The 21567-nt window shown below is 37.4% G+C and overlaps 1 protein-coding gene across 2 annotated transcripts in view; it reads right to left on the reverse strand.

The window, feature by feature from the left end:
- Nucleotides 1–6369: 6369 nt before the first annotated feature.
- The window catches only part of KHDRBS2 (KH RNA binding domain containing, signal transduction associated 2), a 713761-nt gene continuing 698563 nt past the window's right edge, over nucleotides 6370–21567 (reverse strand). For both annotated transcript variants that reach the window (XR_003437134.1, XR_003437135.1), the window contains 2 exons: nucleotides 8460–8542; nucleotides 6370–6399 (listed from right to left, as the gene is read on the reverse strand). The gene's annotated coding sequence lies outside the window, so the exon portion shown is untranslated. The remainder of the gene's footprint in view (nucleotides 6400–8459; nucleotides 8543–21567) is intronic.

Consider the following 21567-nt stretch of genomic DNA (forward strand, 5'->3'; position numbering starts at 1 on the left):
CACCAGAGTCAATGGACCAAAATGTGTAAAGAGAACCACTATAAATTGAATAAACAGAGCACAGTTGAGGTCCTTTTCAAAGGAAATTAGTTAGAGACACGGTATTTACTTAACTGACAGTGGAGGCAATGGGAATATACTTAGATGGACACTGAAAATAAGGGCTTAAATTTAGGAAGACACAGAAAGAGGATGCAACTTCTAATGAAGGAGAACATAAACAAGAGAAAGATTTGAGAATTTTTGTTCTAAACTTGTTAAAGTGCTATGTTGGACTTCATGGGAAGAAACAGCACCAACCTCCTACAAACTTGCATCTTTATTAAGTGTTCTCATACATCTGTAACTGCATTTGGTGCTTTGTCTCAGTTTTAGACAATTCCTCAATCTCCTTTTCCAGTTTATATATATCCATAATATTCTTAGCATTCTCTTCTTGGATAATTCAAACCATTTCCCTAGTTATAAAAGTTGTTCAACAAAAGTGTAAGTACTTCTATATGTGGGGCACAAACACTAGGCATTTTGTGAAATAACCCCTGGCTGTTACATGTTGTTAGTAAAATATTCCTAATATAAAAAATCAAAGCAAACTTTCCATTCCAAGATCCAAATATTAATTTTTTGTCCAGCATGAGAAGCCTTGGAACCCTTAGAGTATTGTTCAGAAACAGTTAAATATGTTTTGAATAATTCCTAAGTACCAAGGAAGTTACAGAGCACTAGGTCTACAAAGATGAAACAGTCCTTTCATTATAGAGCTTAAAGTCTAACTGGAGATAGAGACATAAATATATTTCACACAAATCATTTTGGGGCATGAACAGGGGTTAAGTGAGTAGGAAAGTTCAGAGAATACTCCTGGAAAGATGGTTATTTGATTGAGAATTCATAGCAAAACAAAAGAAAATAAAAGGAAAAAGAAGATCATTTCAGGAAGAGGGAGCAGCACAGGCAATGCATTAAGATGGAGTGTAGGGAAACATGTGAAAAATCTTTATAAAATATTATTTTTAGAAACTCAGCATTAATGTATGTTTCAGAGTCCAAAATAAGTTAAACGAACGCATGGGCATATAACCCTAGCTTGATACTTTTGGATTAAGAGTAGATTTATAGAGCTAATTTGAACTCCCTAAGACCAATTTAAGATATGGAATTGTTTTGTGACCCAAATTTACTTCCTTGAAAAGAAAGCAGAAGGGATATAATTTTAGAATGGTAACAACTCACAGATCCATATTCTAGTCCTATCATCACATACATGGAAACTATCTGGAGATTCTGTCATCATTTGTGACTTTCTAGGAAGGTTACTAATATCTGAGAGAACTGCCACCCATAAGAGAATTTGAGGGGTGTGGCCTGAAGAAGGGGCAGGCTAGGCTAACAAGTGTAATGGCTGAGGGTCTTGTGACACTGATGTTAGCAGAAACAACAAAAATTACTTTTTCTCTGCCTCCATCTCAGAGATCTGGCCCAGAGCAGGCTCGAAGTAGAACGGTCATTTAACTAAAGGGAAAGAGCTACAAAGGGAACAGTGACTGCAGGAGTTCATGCTCCAGAAGGGCCTTTGAGACCTTTGTGATGGGTACAGAGGAACTGCACTTTCAACAGTGTCACATGCCTGAGAATTCAGTTGAGCAGGTGGCCTGTGTTAGATCTTGGGCCAATCAGGGTCCAGTCAAGGTGAACAGGATTCACCTGGAATACTTAAATGTTGGCTTCTCATGCAGGGAACTGATTAAAGCACAAAACAGGTGCTGAAAGAGATAGATGAAGCCAAACAGAGAAAAGTGAGGCAACTCAGAAATTAGCAACAGGGGCAAGCCGTAACCAACCCCAAGCTGGAGGGACAAAAGGACCAGGAGGTGCTACCGCAAAACAGGAGCCTTGGGTTACCTGATGAGAACGGCAACTGTGGCAGCCTCCAGCAGTGGGAAGTAGAGCATGAAAGAGACATAGCTGCTGCCTGAGAAGGTGCAGGAGGCAAGCTGGCTGTTGGGAGAAACAGCCTGGCTCCCCGCTTCCCCCCCCCAACCTTTAGTCTTGCACCATCGCCCCAACCCCCAGCCCCCATCAGCAGAGCCAGCTTTGGGGGAGAGGAAGCCTCAGGGATCAGATCTCCCTCCCCATCACTGAGCCAGGGGATCCTGGCAAACCTACCCAAGACTCAATTAAGAGAGATCACAGGACTATGTGGCTGAAGAAAGGAAGCCTGCACTCCAAAGACTGGGTTTCTTAGAAGTTTTGAGTGTAAGAAAATATATTTAAAACACGTTTCCTCTCTTTTTCTGCAGTGCTTGGCTAGAAGGTCAACATAAAATGGGAACATCTGCATGTACACCCCAAAATTGGTTTTAATTTGCCTGGAAACAATCATCAGAAAAGATAAACTAATTTTTTTCTCTAAAAGAAATTGCATTTTAATATCCAATTTTGCAAAACTTAGCCTACATGTAAGATTTTCTGTTTGTTGTGCTAGTGCAGTCTACAAATCAGAAGATCCTTGAATTACCAAACAAAGGCTTATTTGCCTAAATTACCATACTGGCCTGACACTGAGATGTGATTTGATTTGATTTGAGTCTTTGTACATTTAGTGACCTGCGGTATTTTGATAAATGCCATTGCCTAAAACTATTCAGTAGGAGGTTTGGGCACCATCTGTGTTTGTTTCTCTAGGAGCAGTAACAACCTAGAGAAAAATCTGATGCTCATTTCAAAGATGCAGTATAAACAAAATTCAAGATGATGCCTTTTACATATTATTCCACCTTTCATTACATATTGCTTTATGCATTTCAAAGTGATTTGATGTGCTTTCATTTAACTGATCCTCACGAAATATTTAGAAGGTGGGTAAGGGCTTCTAAAAGATACAAAAGCTCAACAAAGAAAAGAACACAATTTAGGCAGCCTTTTATGCGAGGACTGTAAACAAACATATAGTTTCATCTCCTGTTAATACTAATTGAAAATACTTATTGAGCACCTTCTCTGTGCTGGGCACTTTCTAAAGTGCATCACATATATTAACTCATTTAATCAGCAGAACAATTCCATGAAGTAGGTATTATAATGTTCTCATTTTAAGGGTAGGAACACTAAGACACAAGGAGGTTAATTGATGGCTAATAGCAATGTGAGCCTTGACAGTCTAACAAAATACCATTTCTTTTAAGCAGTGTCTTTAAATATTTACCCAGCAAGCAATATTCTTAATTACAAAAACGTGTTTATATTAGGTCTCTTCTAAAATGTGCATGTAACTCAGTGGTTTGCTGGTTAACTGTCTCATTGGCTCTCTATAAAATAAAAATAGAAAGCCCTGATTTGCAGAATGCTATGGTCTGAATATTTGTGTCCCATCCCTGCTAAGTTAACTTATTGGAATTCTAATGCTCAATCTGATGGTGTTAGAAGGTGGGGCCTGTGGGAGGTAATTTGGTAATGATGGTTGTACCTTCTTGAATGGGATTAGAGGTTCCACAGGGATCCTTAGCCCCTTCCACCACATGAGGATACAAGAAGTTTGCAACCTGGAAGAGGGCCCGCACCTGACCATACTGGCACCTGATCTCAGATGTCCAGCCTCCAGAACTGTGAGAAATAAATTTCTGTTGTTGATAAGCCACCTAGTCTCTGCTATTTTGTTATAACAGCCCAAAGGGACCAAGACATCCCATTTGCCAATTTCTGTGGTATAAAATTCCCACCAGGGTCCACTTCAAGCTACCAAAGTGAGGTGACTGAAGGCCTGGTTGAGGAAAGATGCAGGTATTTGGATGTCATGGACCTGTGGCTCCAGCACACCCCTGTCTAATGAAAATTACTGGTGTACCCAAGATGACATGTAGGCCATGAATGTGATGAGCCAGTCTTGAAATATTATTAAAACATAAATTCATTTTACTTTCAGCTGTTTTGTGAAACTAAATGTGAATTAAACTGTTTAAGATATATTCAGTTTCAATCCTTATAACTAATTATGTAATCATGTTTATTTTTGATGTTTTTCACTGATGACAATGAGGCTTGTCTGGGATGAGGTGATCATGAGGCAGCTGGAGGGGCCAAAAAAGTGCAACAGTATGATGGCCAGTAGATATAGATATATGACTTGAGCCAGGTACCAGACATTTTCAAAATCATAGTTCCTGAGGTCATTTTGCAGCCAGTATAGTTACTAAGAGTCCAGTTAGTAATTTGGAAGTCTTGAGTTTTGGTCCAACTAAGAATTCCACGTGTTTGTTATATTGATAGAATGTAGTCACATCAAGAGTTCATTCAATAGTTCTTTAGGGAAAAGTGGCCATTTGTTTAAGCCCCTCCAGCTTACAGCCATGTCAACTGAACCATAACCAGTCAATGGGACAATGCTGGACTTCTCCTGAATGACACCAAGGCTGAACTCACAGGCATCCTGTATTGTGACAGCTGCTTCTGCCCAAGCTCCCTCTTCTGGATGCTACCCCTGCTTTCTCTAATACCAGCATGAGTGTTTATCCTTATTATTAAAGCTGTCTCATACTAAACATATTTTACAAATACATGTCCATAACTAAACACTGTATGATGCCTTCCATTTTCTTCCCCTTTATTCTCCAAAACATGTATATGAATAATAGAATCAAAATCTTCTGTCAACAGCTTACCATACTCTTCTTCCATCTGTGTATTGTTTTCTGTCCATTCTTTCTTCTTCTCCTTATTTTTCCCCCATGAAACTGTTTCCAAAATCATTTATAAAATTACACTGAGGAAATATGAATATCTTCTGGCATTTTTTTCTATAACAACAACGGCACTGAGGAGATGTAATGCAGCAAGATATTCTTAGTGACCTTTCTGGCTGTCATGCCTTTACAATTCTATTAACAATCCAAACCAAAACAATGACAAAATTGGGCAAGCTGGGGAGGCCTTGCTCCTTCCCGTTGACAGGTTGGTGACTTTGCTTGCTCCTCCTTCTGGAGAGACTGGTCTGAGGAGAGGGTTTTGACAGCTGGTGTAGGCATACACATGGATGGAGAACTCCCCTGGTGTTAGCATGCTTGTAACTCTTTTGCCTTTTCCACTTTTCTTCTTTCCCTTCAGTCTTTTCATTGGGAAAGAAAAAGCCTAAAAGCTAATGGTTGTTGAAAGTCTTTGCCAGCTCATTGGTTATGGATCAAGAAAGAAACAAAGAAACCAAAACCTTTATAGGTAAAATTCTTGATCTTGCAAATGGAGGTTATTGAAATCTGCCCCACAAACAAGGTGGAATGAATAAACCGAGTAAATCCAAATATTTAATTCATTCAACAAATATATGTTATTCATCTTCTAGATATCAATCCCTATGTTAAAGATCTAAGAATCCAAATTTGAATAAAACACCAAAAGGCAATTTGTATTCTAAAATGCATTTACTAATTGTGATAAAAATTTTGAAATTAAGATATTAATGCTAATCTATAGAAATTTATGAGCTTTTAAGCAAGCCTTTTACCTGAGTTTCATGTAACCATATCATGGATATATTAGAAGATAATTGAACATTTCCAGGTATTTATTGTTATAAGTTTTATTATCTACTCTAGATCAATCCAATTAGGAATCTGAAATGTAGAAAAAATCCTTAAAGGCACTTTTTTATTTTGAGCTAAAAAGTAACAGAAAAACATCTGTTTCACCTACCTTCTGTCATGTCTCATCTTTCATTCAAATCTCATCTCTTCTATGAAGCCATCTTTTAAAACCTAGCTCAAATGAACCTCTTCTTTTTTAATCTGCATAATTAACATATTAATGTTAATCCAGTGGTTGTTATTCATAGTGCATTTCAGAATCACCTGTGGAGTTTAAAATAATTCATTTCCTACCTTAGAAACTTATTTGGTCAACACATGTATGGTCCTGGAATCTGTATTTTAAAAACACACCATGCATAACATATTCTCAGTTAAAAAGCACTGTTCAACTTACACTCTACTATTTGGCATTTTCTAATAGTACCTAATCTATATTTGTGCATTTATATTCTTGTATCCCCACTGAACTGTGACCATTGTTTGGGTACAAGCACAGACTCATATTTGCTTTGTTCTCTGCAGCACACAGAACTTACTCTGCACTAATGAGAATTTCCACGCTACCTGTTTGAAAAAGTAGCCAGGAATTTCCTTTCAAAAACCTCTATATTATACTATCACATCTGTTTTTCTATGCACGTTATTTATGCAGTGGTGGAACAAATTATATCATGAGCAAACACTATTTATTCATTTATATTTAATATTGATTTTCAGAAAGGTTCCTAAATTAGGGCAAATGCTAGAGAGTCAGAGAAGGATACTTTCTCTATCATAGTGGAGTTAAATTTACATTGGCTCAAATTCAGATTCTCTTATTTGGCTTATGGTGAGGAAAAAAACAAAAAAAAAAATAAAAGTTTGTAAAATGCATGCCCCTAGTAAGCACTCAATACATGATAGCTAATATAAATATAAGGTGTCTCTGCCCCCAAGAATATTCCTCAGCATCCAAATTTTATGCCTTATATACTGATAATCAGTTACTCCTAGAGAATCTAATCTAGTCAGAGTTGGAGAGCCCTGCTGAAATTATTTAATCCCCCAGACTTCATTTTAAATCTCCGAAACAATTTTGGGCTAAAGAACTTCATACACATTCATTGGGTACAGATGTTCTGCCTCACAGAGCTGTTTTAAGGGTCAGTGAGAGAACACAGGGAAAATCCCATGTGCAGTGCCTGGCATAAACTAGTTACATAACAAACCATTATTATTATCACTAACTTAGTAGTATACTGAACTACAATCCAGCTGACTTCTAGTTCAGTTTGGTACTCTTTTTCTGCCTCTTAAAATAAACAGTAGTTATAAAGTATGTTTATAACAGCTAGGAAGTATAACAAATTAGAAGTATTGGTAATCTTTGAATGTATTAAGTAAAACCAAATTAATCATATCAACCAGCAAATAAGAAGATAGTATATCATCTTCTGGCATATGTTGTTATAGAATCAGACCTTCGTCTGGTGTCAGGTTTGCCTGCTATGAGAAGAAGCCATGCTATTTAATTCTATCCATGTTTTATCTCATTGTTTCCTCAACTGTGAAAACCTCTTTTACTGGGTTATTTAAAAGAATTCATTATACATGAAAGCATTTCAGTCTGACAAATAGCAAGCATCCAATAAAGGTTATTTTATTAGCATTTCATTATTATTTATAGATAAAGTTACCATAATTTGTCATCTCTACTGGGACACCTCTGAGAGTGAAAGGTGGTGTTATTAATAATTACACTGGAACAGGATGCATGGTCACCTTATCTACAATATATTTTCTAGCTCAAAACAAACTTCTAAAAGAGTGTTATATTATACAGGAATATTTACATGAGACTCTTTAGAAAGATGTTATGTCTTGTTCAGATTCAAGATGGGCACAAAATATGGTGCTGCCTCCTTCGAAACTCCTCTGAGACATAATGGAAGGAGGTGAAATAGTTCTATAGTATTTATAACTTAGCCTTTCCTTTTTATAGCTTAGTCTTTCCTAGGGTATCTTTAAAGGTCAGGTCTTGGGAGATACACTTTAATTTTAAAAAAATTAAGTACTTTCAATGAAAATTTCTGAAATCTTCTTTACAATTTCCTGTCTCACTAAATGAACTATAATTTATATTTTCTAAATAAGTTCTTTTTTTAATAAAAATATGTATAAAGAGGAAACAAACTTCTAGTGTGAATCATCTGTATCACTGACCACTCATCCAACCATCTATTTATTTTTCTTTATTAATTTTTAGAACAAATTAGGCTTTTAGGAGGGAACAAATATGCATGGTCCTCGTCTATCATGTTCTTTTCCACTCTGCTCTATTCCAACCCATTTAATTCTACAAACATGTATTTGGAAGCACATTGTATATTGACCCTCTCTCCAATAAAACTAAACTTTCCCTCTAATACAAAAATGGCATATTGGGAAGGATGACTATACTAACTCTTTATACAAAGGCTCCATGAATATCTATCAGGTATGGTGGATGAAATTTCCTCTCTTCAGGAACATTTTGTCTCCTACCACCACTTATTATCAGAAATAGTGTGAATATTCATCACGTTCTATCAAAAGTATATTTTCTTATTAATTTTTTTGTTTTTACTTTAATAAAGAAATTCATAACCTCAAGTTCTTGTGATTAAGACATATGAAATCATGTGCATATAAGAATCAATACATTACTGCCATGTTGCTACAATGTAGAATGTAGAATAAAACTAAATGTTTCTCACTTGTTTGACATTAATTTAATGTCCATTTATCAGATATAAAGAGATGCTTCATCCATTTAAGCATTTCTTTTCGGGTCCATAAGGAAATGTTCAGTACCTGTCTTGTAAAACAGAGTGCATACATGAAATCACAAAGTGATAAGGGGACTCACCTCCACTGTCAAAAACATTGAACCTCCAGTTAGTGTCAGATTTATTCCAGCTTTTGGTTTTTCTATCACACATCTTCACCTATATTCCCAGATGAGCAGAAGAACTTTAAAGCATCATGCAATCACACATACAGGCATCTATTCCCATATGGAATATCAATTAGGTTCATGGCAAGTTTGACGAGTAGCAGTTGTCAAACATAAAACAAAATAAATTATTCATCCAACTTCTTGTACTAAGTGCTTTTTATATTCTGGCTTAGAAAACCGGTTTAAGTAGTATTCTAGCTATGATTGGTCTCTCCTGAGGAAGTATTTTATGAGATTGATGAAGATAATGACAAACATCAGTCACTGCCATTAGCATAAGGCATGAGGCACACTATAATATTAATAAGCAGCTAAGCCACGACAGTCAAAATATGACTTCCTATACCCCAGGTAGGCTTCTGAGCACAGCTGTCTGCTATTCAGTGAAGTGTGCATCTGGGCTCAGTCTGGTAGGAACACAATTGATGGCATATTCATCATAAGACCTAATTGTTTTTGACCACAGGGTCCCTATCAGCCAAAACCAAACAATCTTACTGCTTAGTGGTTGTTGAATTAATTTTGTGTTACTTTTACACCCTGAATTATTTGATGGATAAACTCTAAGAAGCTATTTGAAAACTAGGTTTAATGGAAACTCAATTATTATTAAAAATTTCCACGTTCTAGAGTAGCTCAAACTGTCAACTAGGGACTATAGAACATACATAGATATTCAAAAATCTTCTATTCTCCTATAAGAATGACAAGTCAAAAGTTTGGAAGGAAATGATCCATGTAGCTTGAGCCTTGCTGCCTTCAAATTGAAGATCAAAATAGGGTTAGAATAGAAATGGCCCAGTCAAACCAAGTCAAAATATGAAACTTTGAGAAAGGCTCAGCTTTTGTATTTCAATTGCTTTCTTAACTTTTAACTTCACACCTATCATATAAGACTTAGCAGAAAGCACTATTTGATTGAATGTATTAATTCAACACCCTTCCTTTGGTAGAAGTTTTGTAAAATTACTGAAAATATATTTTCACTGAAGGATTGTCATTTTTGAAAAAAAAAATGACTTCTGGCCTTTGTAGTTATTTGGATATAACAGTATTATATTCCTTCACTATTTTTCATTCTAATATAAGAGCCCTGATGTCTCTGACACAAGGGCAATTAATTAGTAGTGTCCCTTATTGTCCCAAATTTGTTGGGTACCACTAGACACAAGAAAAAGAAAGAAAGGTTTAAAAAAAAGAAAAAGAATTGAGGAAATGAGAGACATCACACATTTCCTATTGGAAATTAAGGGTCCTTTTATTCCATGCATGATATTTGCAAATGCCAATGTATATATTTTCATAGAGCTGTGGCTGTCCTCTTCTTCCTGTCCTACAGTTTAACATATCAACATGAGGTTCATAACCAGCGATAAATGAGATAGTAAGTTTTAAAAATGTCAACTGTTCCTGACAACTTCCCATTAAGAACAAGTGAGACACGACAAACTTGTCACCTGGTTGTTTGAAATTTAAAGCTCACTGCTTTTGATTGTAAGGTGATGAATCTTTGATTTTTTAGCTTGTGATTCTTAAACACTCTTTCACTGAAATGTATGTAATTGAATTGGTTTGAACTTGATTATTATTGGTAATAAATAAAGGTGCTCTATGGTGTAAAAGCACATTAAGAAACATTTTAGCAGAGCAATCGATTTACTTTCATTATCATTTAAAAATGTATCAGTACTTGATATTGTAATCAAATATATTGCAACTTAACTGGATACATTTTTCTAATTCTACATATTGTTAGATACTAATATTCTAATTAATGTCTAGTTTAATTTTGAAGCCACTGAGCATGTGACAGAAGTAACATGTTATGTAAAAATTTGAATGTGTTGGATGGGCTTTAGGTAGATAAATCATTAGGAATGAAATAATAAATCCCAAATTTTACTTCCAATTAAAAATCCATATGGTATGTTTCCCAGTTATTTTATAGCTGATTTTCATATGTCAAAAATTCAAGTAGAGGAAAATATTTTTGGAAATAGAACAGTAGTAATAAGTCTTGGGTGTTATTATGTTAATATGAGGCATAAATCATTGGTGTTAAGTGCAGTCAGAACTATTACATGATACTTAAGTGTTTTGTGTTATACATATTTTCTGTTAACTCCATTATAAGGGTATGTTTTGAAATGTGAGAGGAATTGCATCACTTATAAATAATGCTTACATTCTCCACAAATGCAAAGTGGAGAAGAGAGTTGACAGCTTGTTGGGTAATTTTGGCAAAAGTCCTATTTTGGATGGCTTATCAGTTCAGCAGGTAATACTTATTTCTAAACTTCATTGTTTTAAAGCAGAAAATAAAATAAATTTTCTGAACTGCTCAATTAATAAAATTGGAGGCTGGGTAAGTATACAATATGGAAAATAAAAAATGTACACAAATTCAATTAAAGTCTGAAATAAGACTCATCTATTTAAGTTCTGATAAGATTTGAATATCTTTTGAAGGAACAAGTATACTCAGAATTAAAGATATTGTAAAACTTATATTTTATACAATATAAGCAAGACTTTATTTTATTATTTTTAAAACCATAAAGATGATTCATAGTTTATTTTGTGCTCCAGTAATTTGATTTTGAAATTTAATTTCATCATAATACATAGTCATTGACAAATTAACAGACTGGGCTTGTCCTAAAGTTCTGCTCTTAAATTCTGCTTTCTTGCCATTTATGGAGCCAAATCCGGCCTCTGTACCTGACACTGAATTAAATCTCAGAGACAGAGTTTTGGGTGAAGTAGACAAGAATAGCTTTATTGCTCTGTCAGGTAAAGGGGACCACAGCAGACTAATGCCCTCAAAACTATGTCCCAACTCAGGGTGGGTTATGAGGAATTTTATAGTCAAGGGGCAGGGTTGCTGATAACGAACAGGATGCATGAAGGGCCCACATTCCTTCAATCCAGAGATATCTGGCATCAGGTGGTGATGGGCAAACTATGACCTTCTCTGGAATGGATTGCTTCATCAAATAGTAAACATCTTCCATTTGTGGGGGTTTTAATTCTACAGAAGAGCTCAAACATACTGTTATGTATATCCCTTGAGGGGGAACCAGGACCCTGCCCCCAAGACTGCACTATTGTTTCTTGACTGCTCTTCCCTTTTCTCCATATCCCCTCCCTTCCCTACTTAGCAACAGTTTGAACCTGCCCTTTGGAACTCAGGGAAGGGGACACAGAAAGGCTTTTGTGCGCAGGAGCTTCACAGGGTCCTGCTCTGTTTCAATACCCCCTTTTCTCTGATACTCCTCAATCATAAGGAAAACAAGTGTTGGACAAGAAAAGGAATAATCATTTTGGATAGAGACATTAATTATAAACTCATCAGAACTTGATTTCAGGGGACATAGTTTCAATTTCCCCCCGTTTTTTTTTTTAACCGTTTTTTTAATCTTTCAGGAAATGGGGTAATGCTTGCTGTGGTTATTTCTTGCTGAAATGGGAGGTAATCCTGCCTAAATTTGGGGGGAATGGATACTGAAGTAGAAATATTTGAATTCCAAGTCCTGGATCTGAGTCTCTTATGATTAAGGTCTCAATCCTTTGTTCCACCAATTTTGGTACAGCAGATCCAGTTAGAAGTGGTTGGAGGAATGACAACTGGAACTTTAAGAGGCAAAATAGATCTCATCCCTTAGTAATTCAGGAGAATAAGTCTGAAACCTAGTCTGGACCTGGCACTTCAAGGTAGACTTGCAGCCAGGTAGCCAGTTGTTTAATTTTACCTGAGTAGGTTTTAACTTCTGATGTGGTATCAACATATATATAATAGGAGCTATTGGCCACTACACATCTCCTCTTTTTGTTAATATCTGATCTAAAGCAGTTTTATTGTCTAAAAATTTAATAGCTGAGAGGAGACCTTGAAAATGTAAGGTTGCAGCTGCCATCGCCAGCGGACACTGCTTTGAGATTGGCTGGTGCTCTTCCCTGGTCTGACACAGCTCAGAAAATTCGAGTTCTCAGCAATACAGGAACGTGTCTGAAAATCCACAATGGCCACTTAGTTTTACCTTGGAGGTCTGAACCACAGTTAACTCCATTTTTGACTTTTAACTGCATTTCTCTCCTGAATGGCCAAAGCAGATGTCAATGTTAATGATTTCAGTGCTTTTCTGGATATGAGAAGATACAAGAATTTGGGCTCATAAAATCTTTTCCTGAAAGTTTCTAACTACCTGAAGGTCTGTTGTTCCAGTTTTTCCCAAAGCACAGAGTGCCTCCTTCCTGATCTCCACCCTGAACTCCTTTCAGGGAGTGTTGGTCAGTGGCTGCAGTGACCATTGACTTAATCCTTGCAGAGGTAGATGGCAAATGCTAATTTTCAGTTGGCAGGACCCCTTCAGGGTCATAATTTTGACCATGGTGTGGGAGGCATTTCATGGCCATTTTGTCCCATGGTGCTAGGAATGCTCATTCCCAGGTCTGGCAAAGATTTTGTTGATAGGTCACTCAATGTGCTATTATTACTGGACTAGGCCTTTTTAACAGTAGCCAAAAGTCTCCAGACCACCTGTCTAACTAGTCTCTTATGGTCCAGGAAAATATTCCCTCTTGTTGCTTCTTCCCATATTTAGAGTTACATTATTACAGTCACTGATCTCATATGGAACTATATATCATCATTTTATCAGGGACTCAGCACACATTTGGTAATGCAAGAAACAGCAATTTTGTGAAACAGGCAATATAAAAAATAATATAACTAGCAGTGTTAGTAAGGTCACAAGAAAGAATTTAAGTCAAGAACTTACATTAAATTCAGCCCAGTATATTCCAGATCGTCTGACTTAGTCTGTTCTATACCAGTCCTTATCTTTAAGGGAAATTATATACTGGCATTGTCCATAAGGCACCCAGCTTGCTTTCCTACTGTTATTAGGCTGGTTATCCATAGTATGGTTTAACTGTTCCCAACATAAGGGAGCCTTTAAATTTAAATGATGATAGACAAGTGTTAATCTCCTGGTTGCAGATCATAGAGCATCTGATCTTCATCCATAGAGAGATTGCTGAGTTTAGATACAATTTTAGAGTGTACTTTCAATAATTCAATTAAACTCTGCAACAATATAACATAACAGCAAGGAACTATCTGGGAAGTAAATCTTAGTGAATACAGACCTCAATAAACAGAATTAGAATTTAACATCCACTGAAACATAATATTGTTCTCTCTAAAATTACCCTCATCTCCGCCAATCACAGCTAATCAAATCTAATTTGTTTGCAAAATATGTCTGGTTAATTGACCATATAGGCTCTTCCACATTGGCTGTGGTGGAATTCCTGAGGAGTCTCAGACTGAATTCCCAATACGCCTCTCAAGGCCATGAAAGCCATGCCAAAGACCTGACATCTGGCTCTGTCTTGGTGGATTTTTTCTAGAGGTCCCCCAAATACCGAGATTCCTGCACATGCCAGGAGACCGTCTTTCCCATTCAACTGATAAAGCTTGTTGAAACCCAGGAGCCCCCAATTTCTGGAGAGCCCAGGTAGAGAGAAAAGAAAAATGCTTTAATCTTACCCACAGGTGTAGTTTACCAAATTGCTATAAATCATAACCAACTTGAGGGGAAGGGCTTCCCTATATCTGGAGAACACAGATCAAAACCATGATGAAGCCACCTTAATGAAGCCATCAGATTTTCACTTAGGATGATTTAATTTCTTACTCAGTTTCCCAGTATAATCTGAGATTTATCAGAGTACAATGATAATTGCCTATAAATCACAGAAAGACTTCAAAGGTCACAGTTAAACATTTGATCACAATATAATTGACAAAAGAAACAGCTATTGCTGTGACATACATTTTAAAATAACTGCAATTATGACTGATAACATCTTATCAGAACATACTAGACTTTTAGGAATTCCATGTAATTTAACATGCTAATTAAATATTTCTCTCTGAGGTGCCTCAGGGGACTTCTAAAGCAACTCAAAGTTAGCTGGAGGTCAAAAGAACGTTAGAATCCATGAAAGGATTACAAAAGCAAATACAAGTCACTTAAAGACAAAGAAACTTTAAAAATCTGTTATCAGGGACAGATCAACATTTTAAGAAAACTTGTCTTCTTAACTGATAAAAGTCAAATTCAAGTTTTGCACCAGCTTACTTTTAAAATTCATTTACTCAATTAAATTTATTCTAAACTTAGCCAGTCTCAACCATACCCAAAACTCTTTTCTCAGGGTCCACTTCCCACAAGTCTTCCATCACATTCTGCATCCATAGTAGCCTGTCCCCTATTTTTCCACCCCAAAACAACCAACTCCAAGACAGACTCACTTTCTTTTTCCTAAATGCAATGCAGTTCCATTCCTCATACCTTCTTTTACTGAAAACATGCATCCTACTTTCTTTAAGAAACCATGAACTGTCTTCTTTATCAACACTCTGTAGATTGGTGAACATAAATACCAATCATTTCTAAAAAATATGTTCTTTCTCATAAAGAACATCTTAGGGTGGCACTGAACACATTCATCAATAGCCCTAAATACCCTTAATTTCTCTGCAAAGGGAAGACAATGTTCAGTAATTAATGTTTCAGTATCTTATTTTATTTGGAAATGACCTATGTATTTAATAAACTTCCATCATTTAACTTAATTTAACAACTCTAAATTTTAAGTTACCAAATATCTGGGTAGATTATTCTTAAGTAGACATTCCTAAAATAGTTATTCCTAAAGAGTTCACCCAAAAGTCCTTCACTCATCTGCATGTAATTTACCAATAAGAATTTCATTATATCAAGTTAATTATTGTTTTTTCTTTCTGCTGAAAAACTCTGCAACAGGAGTGACATAAACTTATTGAACTTCAGTAAACCTAGGTACAATATATATTAATTAAATCAACTAACAAGACACCTTTTAATAGCAGATATCAATTCAGTACTGAATATTTCCCAGATCCTGTGGGCCTGAAACTCATTTCAGCAAGTTTCCTAAATAATTATATTAAATTTGTAACCACTTTTAAGTCAATTAGAGTTCATTTACAAATTAACCCCAGCAATATTATCCAAGGCAAAGATACATACTAAGACATACATAAATCCATAAATCATTGTTTCATCTCAACCTATTTTCTCCAGAGTCTAAAGAATACTGTGGTCACACAGTGTTCCCTATTCATAGGTTCATAGCTATAGGTGTACCAGTCTGTCAGAATGTTCCTTAAGGGGATATCAGATGGAACTGAAGAAGCACTTCATATATCTGATTGAAAAACACTCACATGTGGACTGAGAACAAACCAGAACCCCTACCAACAGGTGGAAGCCTTACATCCAAAAAACACAGACAGCACAAAGCTCAGAGTGGCCAATTCCAAGTCCCACTAAGCCAGTGACCTTAATCCAAGTGGTGCCTTATAGGTGGGATTTCCAAAACAGAAAATCCCCAGAAAGGAACTGAATGTTCCCCAGATGGAACTGAAAGTTTCTCAGAGGGACGAGGTCCAAGGGGTCTCAGACTATATGCCAGAGGATTTACCCAGGACAAGGTCCAAGGGGTCTCAGACTATATGCCAGAGGATTTAACCAGGTTCTGGCAGCAGTGTTGCAACATCAGACACTATCTTTCTCCTTCCCCCAGATAATTCCTCAGAGTAGGAATTTCAGGCTGGCTGAGACAGGAGGAAGAAGGGCATGTCCTCAAGCCAAAGGTGGCCTTGGCAGCTGCAAGGATGGTCCATCTTCTGCTTCTTACTCCTGCCTCAGAGTTCTGACTACCAGGATCAGGTATGACCAGGACTTAGCCTTTCCAGGCAAGGGTCACAGGTGATCTGCCCTCTAAAGGAATTCTCCTACTCTCTGCTCCCTCAAAAGAGGCTGGTGTGGAGAAAACCTCGGGGCATCCAGTCAAGCCAGGGGACCCTTCTGGGGCCATCCCTAAGTCAGCCCCATGTTGGGTGCCAAAATTTGAAGCCAAATCCAACCTCTGTACCCCTACACTGAATAAAATCTCAGAGACAGAGTTTTGAGTGATGTAGTAAAGAATAGTTTTATTCCTTTGCCAGGTAAAGGGGGCAGGCTAATGCCCTCAAAACTGTGTCCCAACACAGGAGGTTTTGTGAGAGGTTTCATAGTCAAGGGGTGGGGTTGCTGATGAGGATCAGGGTGCATGTAGGACCCACAGTACTTCAATCCAGAGGTCATCTGGTGTCAGGTGATGATGGGCAAACTGTGACCTCTGGAATGAAGAGTGCTTCATCAAGTAGTTAACATCTTCCATTTGGTGGGGGCATTAGATGTGCAAAAGAGCTCAGATATTGTTGTGTGTATCCCTTAAGGGGGAACCAGGACCCTGCCCCAAGGCTGCACTATTGTTTGTCAGCTGCTCCTCCCTTGTCTCTGCATCCCCTTCCCTTCCTCATTAGCAAATGTTTAAACCTGCCTGTTGGTACTCAGGGAAGGTCATGAAGCTGAATGAAGCCTATTTCCTGTAATCAAAGAAATGAGGGACACAGAAAAGCTTTTGTGCCCAGGAGCCCCATAGGGTCCTGCTGTGTTTTATTTGTACATTGAAGGCAATTAAAAATAAATAAAACAACTACTATATTAAGGAACAAATAATCTGATAAATTAATTATATTTTTGTGTTGTCTGTGGTCTTACTAAGAATAAAAATATTAGTTATAAATACAAATCATTTAAGAATTGAGGTATGTGTCATTTCTATAAAATTTCTATAAAATTGACTAAATACAGCAGTGATATATTAATGCTAACAATCATGGTTACTTTGAGTGATAAGGTATATTTCTACTGCAGTAATAATGAAGTCTAGTTAGAAAATAAATAAAATGAAGCATTTATAGTATATCTTAGCAAGCTAAAATCAAATTCAGCCAAAGAAGAGAAGGAAACAATGCTCAATTGATATTTACTAAATATCATTATCAAATAATCTATCTGTATAAATAAATACATGTCTTAGAAAAGCTGCAGCATAGCGTAATTTTACTTTTTTTGGTGTGGGCATTGCAGATATAATTAAGGTCATCTCTCATTTATTCTGCATTTCTAGACCTTTCTTTCTTTTACATTGGGGGAGGGAGGCAGCAAGGATCATCTCATCACAAACATATGTATTCAGTTCACTGTTTGCAACTTTGGTGCCATATCTCATTTATATAATGTGCACTAATATTTTAATTAGTCGCTTATGCTTAATAAAAAGGTGCATTTCCTGATCTCAGCAGTGCACCAGAAATCTGCGATGTCTGAACACACCACAACAGCAAGTGAATAACACAGGCCAGCTATCTGACCACAGAAACAAGATTTCAGGAACTCATATCAAATTCAGGAACGAGGTTTGACCTGAAACAGAGTAAGCCTAAGACTCTCAAATATGCTGGTATTTTATTGGAAAAGTAGTTAGAATATTTTCTGTACAATATAATGTAACAGATTAATTGAAAAACAGTAAAATCTGTACTGACTGGCCATGCATTAAAGGAGTTAGAATATTTTCTATACAGTGTAATGCAGCAGATTAATTGATAAACAATAAAATCTCTGTTGACTGGCCATGCATTACTTCAAGAGTGGGCTGTGACAAAGAGATATTCCTGGGTCCATTCAGTACACTTTAATAATAAAGGTGGACAGAGATAAATTGGACCAAATATCAGAATCCTTCAAGATGACTACATTCTATGGAAGAATCTCAACTCTTTGCACAGTTAAATGAAATTGTTTATTAAATTAAATCAAGATCAACTGCTGAGGGAGACCTTCAAGATGGCGGAGGAGTAAGACGTGGAGATCACCTTCCTCCCCACAAATACATCATAAATACATCTAACTGTGGAACAACTCCTACAGAACACCTACTGAAAGCTGACAGAAGACCTCACACGTCCCCAAAGGCAAGAAACTCCCCACTTACCTGGGTAGGGCAAAAGAAAAAAGGAAAAACAAAGACAAAAGAGTAGGGACAGGACATGCACCTTGTGTCCTGTGAAGGAGGAAAAATTTCCACATACTAGGAAGCCCATTCACTTGCAGACATGGGGGTTGGGGGTGGGGGAAGCTTCAGAGCCACGGAGGAGAGTGCAGCAACAGGGGTGCAGAGGGCAAAGCAGAGAGATTCCCGCACAGATGATGGGAGTCAACCAGCACTCACCAGCCTGAGAGGCTTGTCTGCTCACCTGCCAGGGCAGGTGGGGGCTGGGAGCTGACGCTCGGGCTTCCAAGGAAAGATCCCAGGGAGAGGATTGATGTTGGCTGCCTGAAGGGGGCTAGTGCACCACAGTTGGGCGGGAGTGTGTCCAGGAAAAGTCTGGACCTGCCTAAGAGGCAAGAAACCATTGTTTCAGGGTGCGCAAGGAGAGGGGATTCAGAACACCCCTAAATGAGCTCCAGAGATGGGTGCAAGCTGCGGCCATCAGTGCAGACACCAGAGACAGGCACAAAATGCTAAGGCTGCTGCTGCAGCCACCAAGAAGCCTGTGTGCAAGTACAGGTCACTATCTACACCTCCCCTCACAGGATCCTGTGCAGCCTCCCACTGCCAGGGTCCCATGATCCAGGGACAACTTCCCCAGGAGAACACATAGTGCGCCTCAGGTTGTTCCTACGTCACTCTGGCCTCTGCCACTGCAGGCTTGCCCTGCATTCCGTACCTGTTGCTCCCCACTGGCCTGAGTGAGCCAGAGCTCCCTAACCACCTGCTACTTTAACCTAAACCTGTCTGAGCGAAGAGCCTGCACCCTCAGGCGACCTACACACACAGGTGGTGCCAAATCCAAAGCTGAACCCCAGGAGCTGTTTGAACAAAGAAGAAAAAGGGACATTTCTCCCCGCAGGCTCAGGGGCAGCAGATTAAATCTCCATAATCAACTTGATGTACCTTGCATCTCTGCAATACTGTACAGGCAATGAATCATCCCAAAATCGAGGCAGTTGACTTTAGGAGCAACTGTAGACTTGGGGTTTGCTTTCTGCCTCCAATTTGTTTCTGGTTTTATCTTTATCTTAGTTTAGTATTTAGAGTTTATTGTCATTGGTAGATTGGTTTATTGATTTGGGTGCTCTCTTCCTTTATATATATATATATATAGATATAGATATAGATATATAGATATATATATATATATATTTAGATATATATATACCTATAGATATATATATAGCTATATATTTTTTCTTTTCCTGTTTCTCCTTTTGAGAGTGTGTATGTATATGCTTCTTAGTGTGGTTTTCTCTGTATAGCTTTGCTTTTACCATTTGTCCTATGTTCTGTCTGCCTTTCTTTTTTTTAGTATAGTTTTTAGCACTTGTTATAATTGGTGGATTTGTTTTTTGGTTTGGTTACTCCTTTCTTTTCATTTATTACTTTTTGATTTTTTAATTTTTAATAATTTTTTACTTTTTATTTTAATAAATATTTTAATTTTTCTTTCTTTCTTTCTTTCTTTCTTTCTTTTTCTTTCTTTCTTTTTCCTCCCTTTTCTTTGGAGCCATGTGGCTGGCAGTGTCTTGGTGCTCTGGCTGGGTGTCAAGCCTGTGCTTCTGAGGTGGGAGAGCCGAGTTCATGACATTGGTACACCAGAGACCTCCAGGCTCTACATATTATCAAACAGCAAAAGCTCTCCCAGAGATCTCCATCTCAGTGCTAAGACCCAGGTCCACTCAACGACCACCAAGCGACAGTGCTGCACACCCTTTGCCAAACAACTAGCAAGACAGGAACACAACCCCACCCATCAGCAGAGAGACTGCCTAAAATCATAATAAAGTCACAGACACACCAAAACACACCACCGGATGCAGTCCTCCCCACCAGAAAGACAAGATCCAGCCTCATCCACCAGAACACAGGCACCAGTCCCCTCAACCAGGAAGCCTACACAAGCCAATGAACGAACCTTAGCCACTGGGGGCAGATACCAAAAACAATGGGAAATACGAACCTGCAGCTTGTGAAAAGGAGATCCCAAACACAGTAAGTTAAGCAAAATGAGAATGCAGAGAAACACACAGCAGATGAAGGAGCAAGGTAAATACCCACCAGACCAAACAAATGAAGAAGAAGGCAGTCTACCTGAAAAAGAATTCAGGGTAATGATAGTAAAGACAATACAAATTTTGGAAATAGAATGGAGAAAACACAGAAACGTTTAACAAGGACCTAGAAGAACTAAAGAGCAAGCAAACAATGATGAGCAACACAATAAATGAAATAAAAAATTCTGTAGAAGCAATCAATAGCAGAATAACTGACATAAGAATGGATAAGTGACCTGGAAGATAAAATAGTGGAAATAACTACTGCAGAGCAGAAGAAAAAAGCATGAAAAGAATTGAGGAAAGTATCAGAGATCCCTGGGACAACATGAAATGTACTGACATTCGAATTATAGGGGTCTCAGAAGAAGATAAGAAAAAGAAATACACTGGGAAAATACTTGAAGAGATTATACTTGAACAATTCCCTAATATGGGAAAGGAAGTAGTCAATGAAGTCCAGGAAGTGCAGAGAGTCTCATACAGGATAAATCCAAGTAGAAACATGCCAAGACACATATTAATCAAACTATCAAAAATTAAATGCAAAGAAAAAATACTAAGAGCAGGAAGGGAAAAATAACATACAAGGGAATCCAAATAAGGTGAACAGCTGATCTTTCAGCAGAAACTCCACAAGCCAGAAGTGAGCAGCAGGACATATTTAAAGAGATGAAAGGGAAAAACCTACAACCAAGATTACTGTACCCAGCAAGGATCTCATTCAGGTTCAACAGAGAAATTAAAACCTTTAGAGATAAGCAAAAGCTAAGAGAATTCAGCACAACCAAACCAATTTTACAACAAATGTTAAAGGAACTTCTCTAGGCAGGAAGCACAAGACAAAGAAAAGACCTATAATAACAAACCCACAACAATTAAGAAAATGATAATTCGAACATACATATCAATAATTACCTTAAATGTAAATGGATTAAATGCACCCACCAAAAAG

The sequence above is a fragment of the Aethalodelphis obliquidens genome, unplaced genomic scaffold (genome assembly GCF_003676395.1).
Source record: "Aethalodelphis obliquidens isolate GAN/ISIS:26980383/991018 unplaced genomic scaffold, ASM367639v1 scaffold31, whole genome shotgun sequence".
Lineage (NCBI taxonomy): Eukaryota > Metazoa > Chordata > Mammalia > Artiodactyla > Delphinidae > Aethalodelphis > Aethalodelphis obliquidens.